At 44.2% G+C, this 14748-nt stretch overlaps 1 protein-coding gene across 1 annotated transcript in view; it reads right to left on the reverse strand.

Moving 5' to 3' along the window:
* PID1 (phosphotyrosine interaction domain containing 1) overlaps positions 1–14748 on the reverse strand; it is a 206444-nt gene that overhangs the window by 190897 nt on the left and 799 nt on the right. The window lies entirely within an intron of this gene.

Raw genomic sequence — 14748 nt, forward strand, 5'->3', positions numbered from 1 at the left:
TGCAGAGATTTGGCAGGAAGATGAAAATGACATCCAAGTTATAAAAAACCTTCAGATTTATAGCAGATGCCAAATAGCAGGGCTACGCCCTTATAAACAATGAGGACAAAAATTCTTCTCCAGCGATGGACCAGAACATGGACGAGGTGGGCCAGGACTACAGGATAATTAGGAGTATTTTTGTTCAGTGGCGCTTACTAAAGAAAGGGTGTGTCCAGAAGAAATCCCAGGGGGCAAAATGTTTGCATCCTTTCTTCACTAAGCAGGCACACCTTTTATAAGGTGTCCCCATAAGGAGGGACCTGAGTGCATCCGTGGGTTTCCAGTTGGTATCCTGGAGATCCTTCAAGCATGGATCCCTCACTCTGCTCCATACATCACAGTTTGTGAAACAGAATTTGAAGACTGAATACCAATGCGCTCAAGAAAAACAAAAATCCACCTGTGTATCAATCAGCATTTTGTGGCTGCAAGAAATTGGCACCAACTATGGCTCATTCAGGCAGAAAAAGAAATAATAATAAGTGATTGCGGTGATGCTGGATTAAAAGGAGGGCAGAAGAACCAAGCTCAGAAAGGACAGGGATCCCTTTGCTCCCGGGTCAATGCAGGAGAACTAGAGTCCTTCAGCTCGTGGGGAGCAGAATTACTAGTATGGGGCTACTTTCAGCCTTTCTGCCACCCTGCTCAGGATCCCCACTCCTGGGAGAAATTGTCTGATTAATCTGGACATCTGGGGTACACCTCAACTTCACAGCTAAAGAAAGACATTGATTGACTGTCCCCTCTGAACTGAGTGGAGTCCCTCCACTGCACAGGAGGTAGAAGAGTTCCCAAAGGCAGAATCGGGGCGCTGATTCCAGAAGATGAGAAATGAAGACAGGCAGGAAAAGACACAGATATTAACTCACATAAACAGTCTTTGTATTCCTACTGAATTGTTTATTTCTTCAACTTCTAAGGGCGACTTTGGCAAAAAAAATGTTATTGCTCAATAGTCTGTGTTATGATGTCCCACATGGTAATGTCCAGGGTCTTCAATTTAGAAAAAAGTTTGGGGCTCCAGATGAGTTGATGTTCTTCTATTAAGTAATGAGGGCCAAGTAACTCATCATGTTTCTCTTCTCATTCAGGCTGCCAGGAAGCTCAGAGCTAAGAGTTTTAGGCTCAGCAGTAGCTATCCATAGTCTAGGTTTTCAGATACAACTAAATCTCTCTCTTCATGATATGACTAGTATCTGAGGGCTTTTACTTCAGTCTTATTTTAATGTTTCAAAGGTATAAGTAGCTTTCATCGAAAAGTACTTCGAAAGCATTTGAACTGTCTTCCTTGCTAACCAAAAGTCAACCTTTTTCAAGACTATATAAGTATTTAACATGTAATTATATTTTCTGAGCTCGTAGATGGGCCAGGACTTTTGTATTCTGCAGTCAACCTCATCCTTTCCTTTTTTCCTAGATTCTATTAGAATAAATTTGAAGGATGGATGTATGGATAGATCGATAGACAGACAGACAGACAGACAGACCTAACTCTGGCTCTGATTAGAGTGTGTAATAATTATTAGAGTAGTTATCAATAAACTTCATAAACTTTTATTGGAAGGGGGTCAAATGGAAGAGTACTAGAGAACTGTGTCAAACCTATACCCTAACTCTGAGGGATGAAGGAAATCTGGGGAACCAGAAAGCGCACAGCGTTTCTGCTTTCATGAACCCAGTAGATCGTGGAGGGTGGGAGGTCTAATTCATTGTGTATAGCTCAAGCCACTGTCTGAGTTCATTCCAAGAACTTTCCATATGAAAATCATCAGAATCCCGTAACTCTACAGGAAATGGGTAGAGTTAAGTAGAACGGTGCCCTACCTGGAAAGGTTATCTGTCAGCAGCAGCCAATCTGCTTCCAGGATGATCAGAAAACACCTGCCAGAAGCTTTTGAGTGTGTTCTGGGTGGAAACAGGGATCTTCAATCATAAAAGCGTTGCCACCATTACGGATGCCTTTCAGTTTGGGATTCCTAAACTAGTGTTTGAATGGTTCTTCGTAGATCTATAATCTGTGAGGGAAATGTGGAAATCCATTCAATTTAAAACTACTCTCCACCTTCTAAATTTACCCCTTTTGTTGGAGGCAATCTGTTCCAATATTTGGCAGTGAAAATGCCCCAAAAGAGCCAACACCGTAACAATGAGAAATTTTAGCTGCTTGGCGTGGGGTACATAGGAAACAATGATCTGCTTTTGGTTAAAAAGTCGACGAAGCCTCCCACCTCCTCTTGGAAGCCCTCCCACATGCTCAAGGGCAGAAGACGGGATGCGCAAGGATGCTTCTGGGGCTGAGGGCAGGCTCCCAGAGTGAGCTTTGGAGAGCCTGGACAGTGCTAAAACAATAAACTTAGCCACATACATATTTATTGCCTTGGCCTTTAAGAATCAGGAGACCAAGGATCTGGTCCTGATTCCAATCCTAAGTGAACTTGGGATTCAGTTCTCCCATCAGCCAAATGAAGGAGCTGAACTAGACTGGGGTCCCCAAGGGCAAACGGGGAACAGCTGCATAGTATTTTGGAACCCGGCAGATGAGGGAGGGTTGATGTTTCCCAGAGTGTGTTCCGTGAAGCACAGGCTCAGTGAGATGCTCAATGGAGTCTTGCCACAAAGGGTTCAGTCTTTGGATGGGTTTGGTCACTGTGAGAATCCAGGCCCCCTGTGGTTTGACCCTCCCAGTTTTTGAGAGAAAAGTCCAGCTTTCATTATAAATTCCTCTAATTTTTCAATCCTGGAGACTAATTTGTAAAGTTTTATACACACCACGGGGGCCAAAGGAAACATTTTTACAGGCTAGAGCCAAACCTCAGGCCCACAATTTGTCAACTTTAAGTTCAAGTTCTGTATCGAGCAAAGAGAGTCTGAGTCACTGGCTGCTTGTAACCTTTAAGATGCCAATGCCCCATACATTTCTACCGAGGGGAGGAAGTAAACCCTGTCCCTTTGTAAAGGAGCACCTGCTGTCAGGGTGCTTCGGTACAGAACTTGAACGTAAAGCTGACAAACTGAAGCACTGGCTTCACCAAGCACTTCCCAAACCCATCCAAAGACTGAACCTTTTGTGGCAAGACTCCAGTGAGCATCTCGCTGAGCCTGTGTTTCACGGAACACACTTTGGGAAACATCAAACCTTCCTCATCCTCCTGGTTCCAAAATGCTATGCCGCTGTTCTCAGTTTGCCTTTGGATCTGAAGTTGGGGAAGAAATTAGTCTTTACTGACTCCCAGTAATTTGCCAACAACCTGCTAGGCTCTCTGTATTCCACATCTCAACAGATGGTCAGGAGCTAAATGTTATTATCCCCACTTTAAAGTTGAAAAAAAAAAAAACCAAAAAATCAGAGGCCCTGCAGTAAACCCTAATAAGTGAAGCAGCCAAGATTTGTATCCACAGGCACTTGATTGAAAAACCCCTGGTCTTTCCACTATTCAGTAGCCTCTATGGGCCACGGGCAGCCTGACTTGTAGCCTAAAGGCAGTCGGCCATCCATCCATGTCCGCGGGTTCCGTATCCGCAGGTTCTGCATAAGCAGATACACAGGGCCGACTGTACTGTGCCATTTTATATTAGGGACTTGAGCATCCGCGGATTTTGGTGTCCACGGTGGGTCCTGGAACAAATGCCCCCTCCCACTGCATTCTCCCATTACCTCCCATTTCTCCCTAACTGCCCGCCCCTGTGGCTTTGGATCTACCTTCCCGCCCCAGCCCCCGGCGAAGTTTCCAGGCTCATCTGAAAAGCATTGTTTTTCCGATAGAGCCAAATAATCCACTAAAGCACTCAGCATCACTGAGCAGGTGTGAGCATCTGATGTCTCTGCTCAAAGGAATCATGTATCAGGAGCCAATAGCCAGCAGCTGCACTGAGCACGCGACAGACAGCTAACTTCTCTGGAGCAGGCATACCCGCCAGGGACGGCGCTAGGTGCCCATGTGACTTCCTCCTTTCTCCCCTTTCTTCCTCTTTTTGTGTCTGCACATCTTTTACCCCCTCAACTCCCCCGTGTCCCCTTTTCCTAGCTTTCTTGCCCATCTGCCATCCCTCACACCTCAATCCATTTCATTTCTTTCTGCCACCCCCAAAGTGAACATAGGAACAGAAGTCTAGCATTTTCACATGCCACACTTAGGGGTGACCACGCATCCTGGTTTGCCAGGAGACTGAATCACAGTTCGCACCTGCTGTTCCAGTTAATTATTAATAGTGTCCTCATCACCCCAACAGGACCTCAGATTGGAAAATAGGTCACATGATCTCATTATGTATTTATTGAACAAAGTCTTATATTCCTTGCTCTTTACTTTAAAAGAGATTAAGTCAAATTCCTCATGTTTTCCTCCCTGCGAGGGAAAAAACATTCTCTAAACTGAAGTTATTTTCATGAATGTTTCTCAGTAGCTTTTTACTAAGGTTCAGTGGCCATTGGTAAAGTTGTTCCATCTTATCTAAATTTTGTAGTTGCCATTTTTTTGAGAAAAGGAATTGTTTATAAGAACCCCAGACCCTATATCTGCTAGGCATGTTACACCCACAAACTAGAGTCAAGACCCACTACCAGTTTTGCAACCTGTATCCTTTCTGTGTTTTCTACCAGGGAAAGAAAAATGGCAGGAAGATGGCCCGGCCAGCCACAGGGGTCACAATCCCAGAAATTCACCTTTTCAACAGCAAAATCTCTTGAATCGACCAGCCACTAGGGCAGGAGCCAGGAGCTGAGATACAGAGCTAAAAAGAACCACAGAGGACTGGGCCAACTAAGAACGTCAGTTGGAAAACCAACATGCTAGAAAGAGGTGGCGGATGGGAGGATGGGAGGAAGGGTCAACCTGAACGAGGAAGAATCAGCAAAGGATCACCTTGAATGTTCCATCTTTCGGTTTAGATTTCTTCCCTTGCTCAACTACTAGCTTCACTCAGATCCATGGGAAAACTGAGGCTGATGGAAAATGTTATCTCAAGAACTAAATGAAGAAATGTGTGAAAAGGAGAGAATGCAAGTCTAAGAAAAACATAAGAGTTTATTATTTACATTCTGGGTTAGAATTTTAATTTCCAGTTAAAAGAAAATGAAAGCTACAGAGAATCTGCAAAAATGAGAGAAAAAACTATGTATCACTTAATTCCGCAAAACCTAGTACTGTGTGCAGCATGCAGTGAAAATCTCACGTGCACTGTAACAGCTTTATATAGGTATGTTGGCATGCAATACACAGCACAATTCCGTAAGTTTTGACATATATGTAAGCCCATGAAACCATCACCATAATCAAGACGTTGAACACATCCATCATCCCCCAAGTTTCCTCAAGCCTTTTTCAAGTCCCTTCTTTTTATTCCAGGCTCAGGCAGCTACAGTTCTGCTCTGAATCATTTTATATCCCCACCAGCAGCGTATGACAGTTCCAGTTTCTCCACATCCTCACCAACACTTGATATGGTGGAAGCCTTTTTAATTTTAGCTCTTCTGTACCTCATTGTGCTTTTAATTTACATTTTCCTGATGACTAATGATGTTGAACATCTTTTCATGTGTTTATTTCCTCTCCATATAACTTCTTTGTTCAAATCATTTGCTTGTTTTTTTAATCCAGTTGTTTATCTTATTATTGAGTTTTGAGAGTCCTTTATATACCCTAGATACAAGTCCTTTATTATAAATACCTAATCTGCATGTATTTTACTCCCAGTCTGTCTTATCTTTTCATTCTCTTATAAATATCTTTTAAAGAGCAGAAGTTATCAATTTTCAATAAAGTCCAATTTACCCAATTTTTATTTTTTGTATGTGTTTTTGTCATTGTTCTAAGAAATCTTTGCCCAACCCAAAGAAAGTTTTGATTGTAGTAATGTTTACAGAGATGTATACAAAGTCACAAAGACTTTCTGCTGTTTCTGTCTAGAAGTTTCATGGTTTCATGGCGCACGCGGGTCTAGGACGCATCTCGGGGGAATCTCTGTGTAGGACACGTACGAGGCAGGGGCTGAAGTTTGGGGTTTGTTGTTGATGCTGTTGATTCTGTTGTTTTGCAAATAGATTGTTCCAGCATCATTTTGTTGAAAGGACTACCCTTTCTCCAGCAAACTCTTCTTCGCACTTTTGTCAAAACCACATTAACATTTGATCACGTTAATGAACTCTCAAAAATGCCCTCATTGACAGCCACTAAAATTTAAAACATGCATCCTCTTTGAGGCAGCAACACCAGTTTTACCAGTTCTGTCTAAAGAAATACAAGCACAAGGACAGTGCTCAGATCCTTATAGCAGTATTATTTACAGGAGAAAAACAAACAAACAAAAGATGGATGCAGCCCAAATATTCAGAGAAAGGACTGAATAAATTACCATCCAGCTCCATCACAGAATTCTACGCAGGGAGTAGGGAATGAGTTGGAGCAACATGTACTGACCAGAAGACATAACCTAAGAAACATTTTGTAAAGTGAAGAAAAAATCATATAATGATTATATGATTTAAATACATGAGAAAAACCTAAGTGTGTGTATATATATATATTTTTATGTGTTTGCAAAAAACCTAGGGAAAGTTCCTTCGAGGGCAGAATTGAGAATGAGGGGAGAGACAAGATTATTAACTTCTTTATACACTTTTAAACTATCTAATGTGTTAGTTTGTTACCTAAGCAGAAATTATTTGGTAATTTTTTTAATCAAATCAAGTCTAAAATAGTAGCCATGACATTGACATGTGGAAGACCTCCACTCCACTCCAGTACACATCTAGGCCACCACTTGGAAAATACATTTTTTTTTTCCTTTTGGCAGTTGATTCAGGTAGAGAGAATTATTTTGATATATGAAGGATACTAAAAAAATTTTAAACTCCCACACGAAGTGTTATAGGTTGAATCGTGTCCCACAAAACTTCATATGTAGAAGTCCTAACCCCTAGCACTTCAGGATGTGACCTTATTTGGAAACAGGTCATTGCAGATATAATCAGTTAAGTTAGAAAGAGATGATATTGGACTAGAGTGGACCCCTAGTCTGAGATGACCAGTGGTGTCCTTAGGAAAAAGGAAATTTGGACACAGAGAGACAAACCCACAGGGAGAACGCCATGCAAAGCCTGCAGTGATGCTACCACAAGCCAAGGAAATGTCAAAGATGGCCAGCCAACCTCTGGAGGCGAAGAGGGAGGCTGGAAGAGATTCTCCCCCACAGCCCTCGGAAGGATTCAACCCTGCCAACACCTCGATTGGAGACGTCCATCCTCCGGAACTGTGAGACAATACATTCCTGTTACTCAACGCCTTCCAGCTTGTACACCTCCCTGCTTGTCCTTTGTCACGACAGCCCCAGGAAACTAATACACTAAGCTACCGAGAAGTTAAGTTCAAAGCCACATAGCCACTCATCAGTACCTGGTCCCACAGCCCCAGCTCAGCACCGAGGGAACATCCTTGGAAGACAAAGAGAGTAAACAGCAGCTTCTACTGTCCCACACGGTAGGTGGCTCGAACACCAGGATGTCGCGCACACCTGCAGAAAGGCCAGTTCCTGATGTAAAGGCATCAAAGCGTGTGCTGGGCAGGAGGGGCTACGGAATCTGCCTGTTTATCCTCAGACCCACAATTACTGAGAAACCACGAGGAAGGGCTTGTCATGAAAGGCTTAGGGTGGATCTGCTCTTAAGAAAGGATAACAATTAAGGAGCCCCTTTCTCTTGGCAACTTTCCACCCCCCTTCCCTGCCCAGGCAGCATCTCTCCCTACTGAGGAAGAGAGGAAAAAGTCAAACAGCATTGCAAACCTTGAGTGACTCTTCACTCAAAGAAGTGCAAACGCCAAGAGCAGCTGTGCAGTGATCCAGCCTCCTTACCTTCCCCAGGAGAGGAAACTTCTGTGCCAGCCTGGCTACTGTATCAAACAGAGGAGCTTCAACAAGGACAACAAGAATAGCACAGGGAGCTACATTCAATATCTCGTAATGACCTATCATGGAAAAGAATCTGAAAAGAATATCTACATATGCATCTCTGTAACTGAATCACTTTGCTGTACACTTGAAACTAACACAACATTGGAAATCAACTATACTTTCAATAAAAAGGTTTTTTAAATTTTTACTTTATAAAATAAAAAGAAGAACTGGCCCAGGAAAGTGAGTCTTATGACTCCTAATGACACTTATGCTTTGTCTTAAAACTGAGTTCCTGAATAGGAATAGGTACTTCATTAAAATAATTCCTACAGTTACCAAGTGAAAAACAAAAACCAAACAAAATACCCAACCAGCTACAAATAATCAACCAGACATACTCTGAAGCTGTCCTGGAGGCTGAATGGAAATGGATTTTAGCATCATTCTACACGCGGTCCTAACTGGGAAAAGGCAAATCCCAGAGGCTGGCAACCCCGGTTGGTTTGAGAACAGAACCCTGGGCCTCCCTCGGTCCTGCCTGTCAGGAGAAGTGGCACTAAGATCTGCCCTCAGTGACTGTCCTCTACATCCCAGCCCATAGTTTTAACTACCAGCCTGCCCATTTACTGCGTTTTCCAGAGGCCGTCCCTTGGCCACAGGGCATACGTTCCTCTGGGCCTTTGCTCTGTTTTCCCAGGAAGTTGACCAGAAGTCAACTCAACGAGGGAGAAAGAAGAAGCTATTTAATTGTTCTCTAAAGTCTGTTTTCATTTTTTTTTTTTTAAATCCACCATAAACCAAACACTCAGCACAAAAAAAGCATATCACATAGACACACTGATTTAGTCCCAGGACGGGAGAGCCAGGCACACCCAGCCTTTGGAAGTACAGTGACAGAACAGTCAAAGGCCACAGGTGTCACGAGCGCACACAGCGTGTTAGCTTCCAAGGGCTGCTCTAATGCATCACCACAGATGGGGTGGCTTACGACAAGAGAAACAGATTCCTCTGAGAGTTCTGGAGGCGGGGCTTCCAAAACCAAGGTGCCGGTAGGGCCATCCTCCCCCTAAAGGTTCTAGACTCTTCCAGCTCCTGGTGGTTGCAATTCTTGGCTTCCCTTACCTTGTGGTAGCCTCTCTCCATTCTCGTCTCCTTTGTGTCTTCAAGTCTCTCTTTATAAGGACGGGAGTCCCCTTAGTCAGTATGACCTCACCTTAACTCACTCACATCTGCACAGACCCAATTTCCAAATAAGGCTACATTCATAGGTCCCGGGGTTAGGAGTTCCACACATCTTTGGGAGGAAACAACTCAACGCACAGCAATGAGTAACACAGAGACCAGGGTTTGAATCTGTTGAATCTGAATCTTAGTCCCTTCAGAGCCACGCCAGTTAGGAAAGCCAAAAGAAGTACAAATAATAAGAGTCAACTCACGCACGGGCTTCAAAGAGCAGAAGGAGGTGATATTTTTCTCACTGCTGGAAGCTCCCTTATCAAATTAAGACCTCAGTTACAACAAATGAGGCAAGGAGGAGGAGGCCTGGGCCATCAGACGTGGGAAAGAACACCTCAGCAAGATGAGGGACCCACATGGCGTCAGTAATAAGTGAGAGAACTCGCTGACTCATTGGTAGCCTTGAAATATGCCACAGGCACAAAGCAAGTCTGTGCTTTATCCTTGACACCACCCTTTTCCAGTTCTTGGCCTGAGAGTTGGAACCTGGTGAATATTCTGATGCTTTATCACTGGGTAGCAGCTAAACTGGGATCAAAACTTTTTTTTTAAGTTAACATTAAATGATAGTAACTAATTCCACTAGACTCTAAGGAGGTCCTTAGACAAACTCTCAGCTATTTCTTCTTGCTCTACTCATACAAAGCCGCCGTTTAGATTTGTGCCCAAGGGGGCTGAGCGAAGCACACTGCAGCCATTGAGTGTTTCTAGACTGGCTTTATTTGCTGACCGCTATCGAGTCCCGGAACTGCGGCTATTCGAGGACTCAAATGGCCCTGCACGAGGGAGCCCGATCCAGTAGCCGTGGGGCAGCCTAGGGCCAGCTGCTCCAGGATCCAATTTTTGGGACAGATTTATATGATGGAATGGAGTCAGTGCGGGGTGGGGAGGGGAGCTAACCTGGAACATCAAACAAAATGCAGATGTTGCCTAATGCTCCAAGATAAGCTAGTACAGACAACATGAAACGGCCCCATTAGGCAATGGATAACCAAGGGGCAGGGAGTCCTGGCCGAAGGCTAGCATTTTGCAAGTCATTTGGTAGAGATTTTGCTGACAAACTCGGAGAGAGAACCAATGGGGTAAGATAGCATTTTGCTTCCACGAGACCTCAAATTAATGATGAAGTGCAAATTTTCTTCATGAAGGCCAAGGCCTAACACTTTGTGCTTACCTACTATGGGGCATGAACAGAACAGCAAAATGCAGAACTGGCTGAGTGAGAGACCTGTGTGTCTGTAAGAGCAGCTATTGCTTATTTCTAAGCAATTGCTCTTGGACTCTCCAACCTCCTCCCTCCCTTCCCCTCATTTTTGGTCTCAATGGGGAATGACTGCAGATGTGATCGGGCTGTACAGCCAGCTTTCAAGGTCTCTAGTTTGGATAAATGTCATGCGCTTTAGTCAAAAAGACAAATAAATGGCTCTTGGGAATCTCAGCTTGAGGATGACTGAGCAGCTCACTTCCCCCAGAGATCCGGGCCACCAAAAGCTGGGTAGCCCTCAGTCAGCACAGGCAACCACACCACTTCAACAAGCAATATGACAGTGGCCTCTCTGAGCTGATGAGCGCAGCTCTGTCCCCCTTCTCTTTATTAGAAACAACATCACCCAAAACTTGTGGAGCATCCTGCATCCCTGACCCTTCCAAATGGCAGAACAGGGGTGAAGAGGACCTGAAGCCAAACCGCCTGGTTCAAACTCCAGCTCCGTTCACGTCTGGCGGCTGGACCCTGGCCAGATTAAAGTCTCCGGCTTTCAGTTTCTTCATCTATAAAATGGGGATAAAAATGGTCACGGGTGGTACATGAGCTAGACAATTCAAATAGGACTTCCGAGCGCAGGTCACATGTGAAGCCACCACTGTCATGATCTGCCTGGCTGTTTTCCTTCCATCAATTTTGTCTGCCTGGAAAAGTGTCAGATTTGCCAAGGTTTTCTCTCTGCCTCATGGGTCTGGTCTAACAGTCTCCAGCCAATCTTGTACAAGGTTCTTCCACCTCCCTTCCCAAGGGAAAAGTAGACGTGGATAATAATAGAGGAATAAGTCGAGAGCAGTTCACCCTCCAAGCCAAGGCAAGATCAGACCGATGTGACCAGGCAGAGAAAGGGCAAGAGAGTCTCAGAGGAAGAAGAACTCTTACCTCCTAAAATCTCCAAATATTAATTAATGAAAAACGTCAATCTATTTATCAGCCAAAAGTTTAACAAGAAACCGAAAGAAGATTCTTCAGGACCTGGTTTCCTCTCTACCCTTCCTCCCTCCCCTCTTAGAGGTTCTAATGTTCAGCCATTGACCAAAATGCAAGTGAAAAAGAAAATGATGAGGGAGAACGCATGGTCCAGGCTGAGAAGCCAGAAGCCAGCTTTATGCATAAAAGTTCTGTTTTCTGGATCTGCCACAGAGATATTGTAATCTCAGGGAAAATGGGCAAATGACTGGAACCTTTATAGACAGCCTCATGAGAAGATGGTTACACACAGACTCCACGGTTAGAACTTTCTAGAACTTGTTTCCCTTACCTTTCTACCACCACATTCCCCTCCGTTTTCCTAATAACTACACCACACACCAGGATGCATTTGGATCCTTTGTTCCAAATTCAGTCTCCAGTCATCTTTCTCCTGCTCTCTTCCTTTCCAGGTTTCCAGAAAAGTGTATCTGGTAGCTCACCTGAGACACACGCTGGGGGAATGCACTTCTCATGAATCAACCTTCCCTTCTAGTACAGCACCAATAATTCAGACAACTGGGCGACCCATGCAAATTGTAAACTAACAAGGCCAGAAGTAAGCTCATCTCTATTTTAAAAAACCAATACTTAGCCTCTTTTCTACTGAAGAGTCCCCTTTCACTTTTCTGAGAAGAGCATGTTTCAAATCTGCTTCTTTAAAAATGTGTAATTCCCCGGATCCCCTCTAAGGAAAAAAAAAAAAACTGCTGTGCAAAGGAGAAGGAAAAAGGAAAGAATTCATATTTATTCATTTCTAAAAGTTGGAGTGGTAATTTAAATCTTCACACCCTTTTTGATCCTATTATATTTTTAATGGCAGAAGCTCCCGGCGAGGGCTTGAGTGGGATGCCACAGAAGTTTTAACATTCAGGGGAGCAGAGGAACTTGCCGCGGTTTGTGTGACTGAATGAGAAATGACCCAGCTCAGCCCTGCTCGGGGCAACAGGTCGCTTCGCCTGTACTGGATTTGGGTCAAACAGCAAAACTTCAAATCGGAAAATATCTGCATCATTTTGTTTGGCAAAGAAGTGGGTTTTGATACCGGTCATCCAACCTGATCAAAGGTACCATTTCCGGAGCAAGAGAACTTTTCCCTGGACTCAAAGTAGTTTGAGGGTGACTGCTGGGTCTAAACAAATTTCGGCCCCACTCCCTGGGCCCCATACCCTTTGAATGGGTGTCATCTAATTAGAACAAATAAAGTCAGTTCAGGAAAAATGTCCTTTTCTTCCCTCATCCGTTTTGTTTCTAGGTATGTGTACAACAAATTGACTCCTTAGTCCTGTTACGAAGCTCTGGAACATTTCCCTGAAGCACTGTCTTCACTCAAGCTCATTTAAATTAGAATGTCTGCATTAAAAGTTAATGAGAAAAAAATATGAATGAGGTTGTAGGAGAAGGTTAAAAGGATTTGTGTGAGGAGGAGGGTGGGGCTGGACTCAGTTAAAGTGTGCAGGTCATCACTATTTCGCACAGAACACCCTTTCCATCCCGTCTCCATGGCCACAGCATCTGGGCACAGGAAAGCACCTCACTCACGGAGGAGTCGGAAACAGCTTTCCTATACGGTGGTGCCTTGAGGGCAAAAAAGGGAAGGAAAAAATCCCAGACAGCAAACAGAGCCCGTGACAAAAACAACCACAAGGAATATAAATAAAATATTATTACAAGCTACTCACTCACCACCTCACCCTCAACAACTCGCTCCTTTAGGGGCAAAAAAGTAAAAACATACAAACTGTGTTTCAAAGAAGAGCCGACTGATTACTGGGGAAGAAGCCATGACTACGAAGATTTTTCTCCCTGTGGCTCACTTTTAAAATCACAAAGCTCGAAGCATACTTTTAAAAGAGAACCAGGCCTGTCTGCTAATTTAAATTTGGGGAGCAAGAAGTTATGCCCTGTGTCGATAAGTACCTTCTAACGGTGACTTGGCTGGTAGTCAACGATAAGCCATGTTTACCTGAGCTTTCAAAAGCCAAAAACCCCAGCTCTTTCAATATGACATTGCTAAATAAAAATTTTTAAAAATGCATTGCAAAGGCATACAGTAATAAACCAGGCGCATGCCAAATGCACATGTGCACATTTCACAGAAGAGCCAGGAAGACGTTTCTAGCAAGAAACGATCGCCATGCTGAACACAAGCCAGAGCGAGCTCCTGCCACGGGTCACGTGCTCTGGAGCACACAGGAGTCCCTACATAAAACAGGCCGGTAGAAATAACTTCAAGAGACAAAAATCCACAAACTCTGCAGAGGCACGGATTCCCAGGCCATAAAAGCCACAGCCAGGAATTCTGGCCTCATCTCTCTAAGGACCTCAAGAGCTCCCCTTCCCTTGGTTCGAGGAACTCTCTACCCACCGCTCAGTTACTCCTTCCTTTAGAATAAATTCACGCCGTGAACTGAAGGAAAAATGCACATGGACGACTGGTATGGGATGCCACTGTTGAAATGCATTTACATCACTTGTGGCCAATCATCCAGAGCCCGATGTTGATCCTCTGAATAAGAAAAGGAGGGAGTTGGGAGGCTGGTCACCCACCTCCTTATCTTCAGAGCCAAAGATCTCTTTTCTTGATCAGTCTGTTTGAGACCCTAAGGGATAGGCCTAGAGTCTCAAGCTCTTACTATGAACCCACTTCCCAAAACTGCAGGCCCAGGGAGGCTTGGAAAGGGACTGTAGAGCGTCTATTTCTGCTAAAAGCAATGCCCTCTGTAGGTTAGTTCTCAGTATGAAAACTCACGGGCAAAGGTTAGCCTCTCCCAGCATGAGATACAATCTGTGTTTGGCCCTTTGAATTTTCATTGACAAACCTCCCAAGCCAGCCAGGGCTCCTGGCCTCCACAGTCCTGAGTCTTCAGACGCACTCAGCCTCCAACAGTGCTGTATTTTACTACTTAAACACTTCTTCAAAGTTTACTACGAAACAATGTGGCTCTGAGCCTGCCAAAAGTTTAACTGCAGGATTCCGTGGATTTTATCTGGCAGAGTAGCTGCCCTCCCTCCTTAGAATATTTCTGAGAGAAGGCAGTCAGCAAATCCTGCAGTCAGGGTGATTCCAGGGTCCCAACTGTCACTGAATGAGCCCCTCTCTGAAAACGCCCGTTTCTTACTTTGACCCCCTTCCCATCTTGCTAGCTTCAGAATCCAAATTAAAGGCAGTCTGGCATTTCAGTAGACAGCAGTGAAAAACTTCAGATGGGATGACCCAGGGCATAACTATTCCTGGCTGCACTGAACTTTTGATTTTCAAATACCTGGGGGAACTTGGGGTTCAGAGCAGATGAGGGGAGAGAGCCAACGAATAGGAAAAAATAAAATAAGTGGCATAGTATGACCAA

This window comes from Camelus ferus, chromosome 5, assembly GCF_009834535.1.
Source record: "Camelus ferus isolate YT-003-E chromosome 5, BCGSAC_Cfer_1.0, whole genome shotgun sequence".
Taxonomy (NCBI): domain Eukaryota; kingdom Metazoa; phylum Chordata; class Mammalia; order Artiodactyla; family Camelidae; genus Camelus; species Camelus ferus.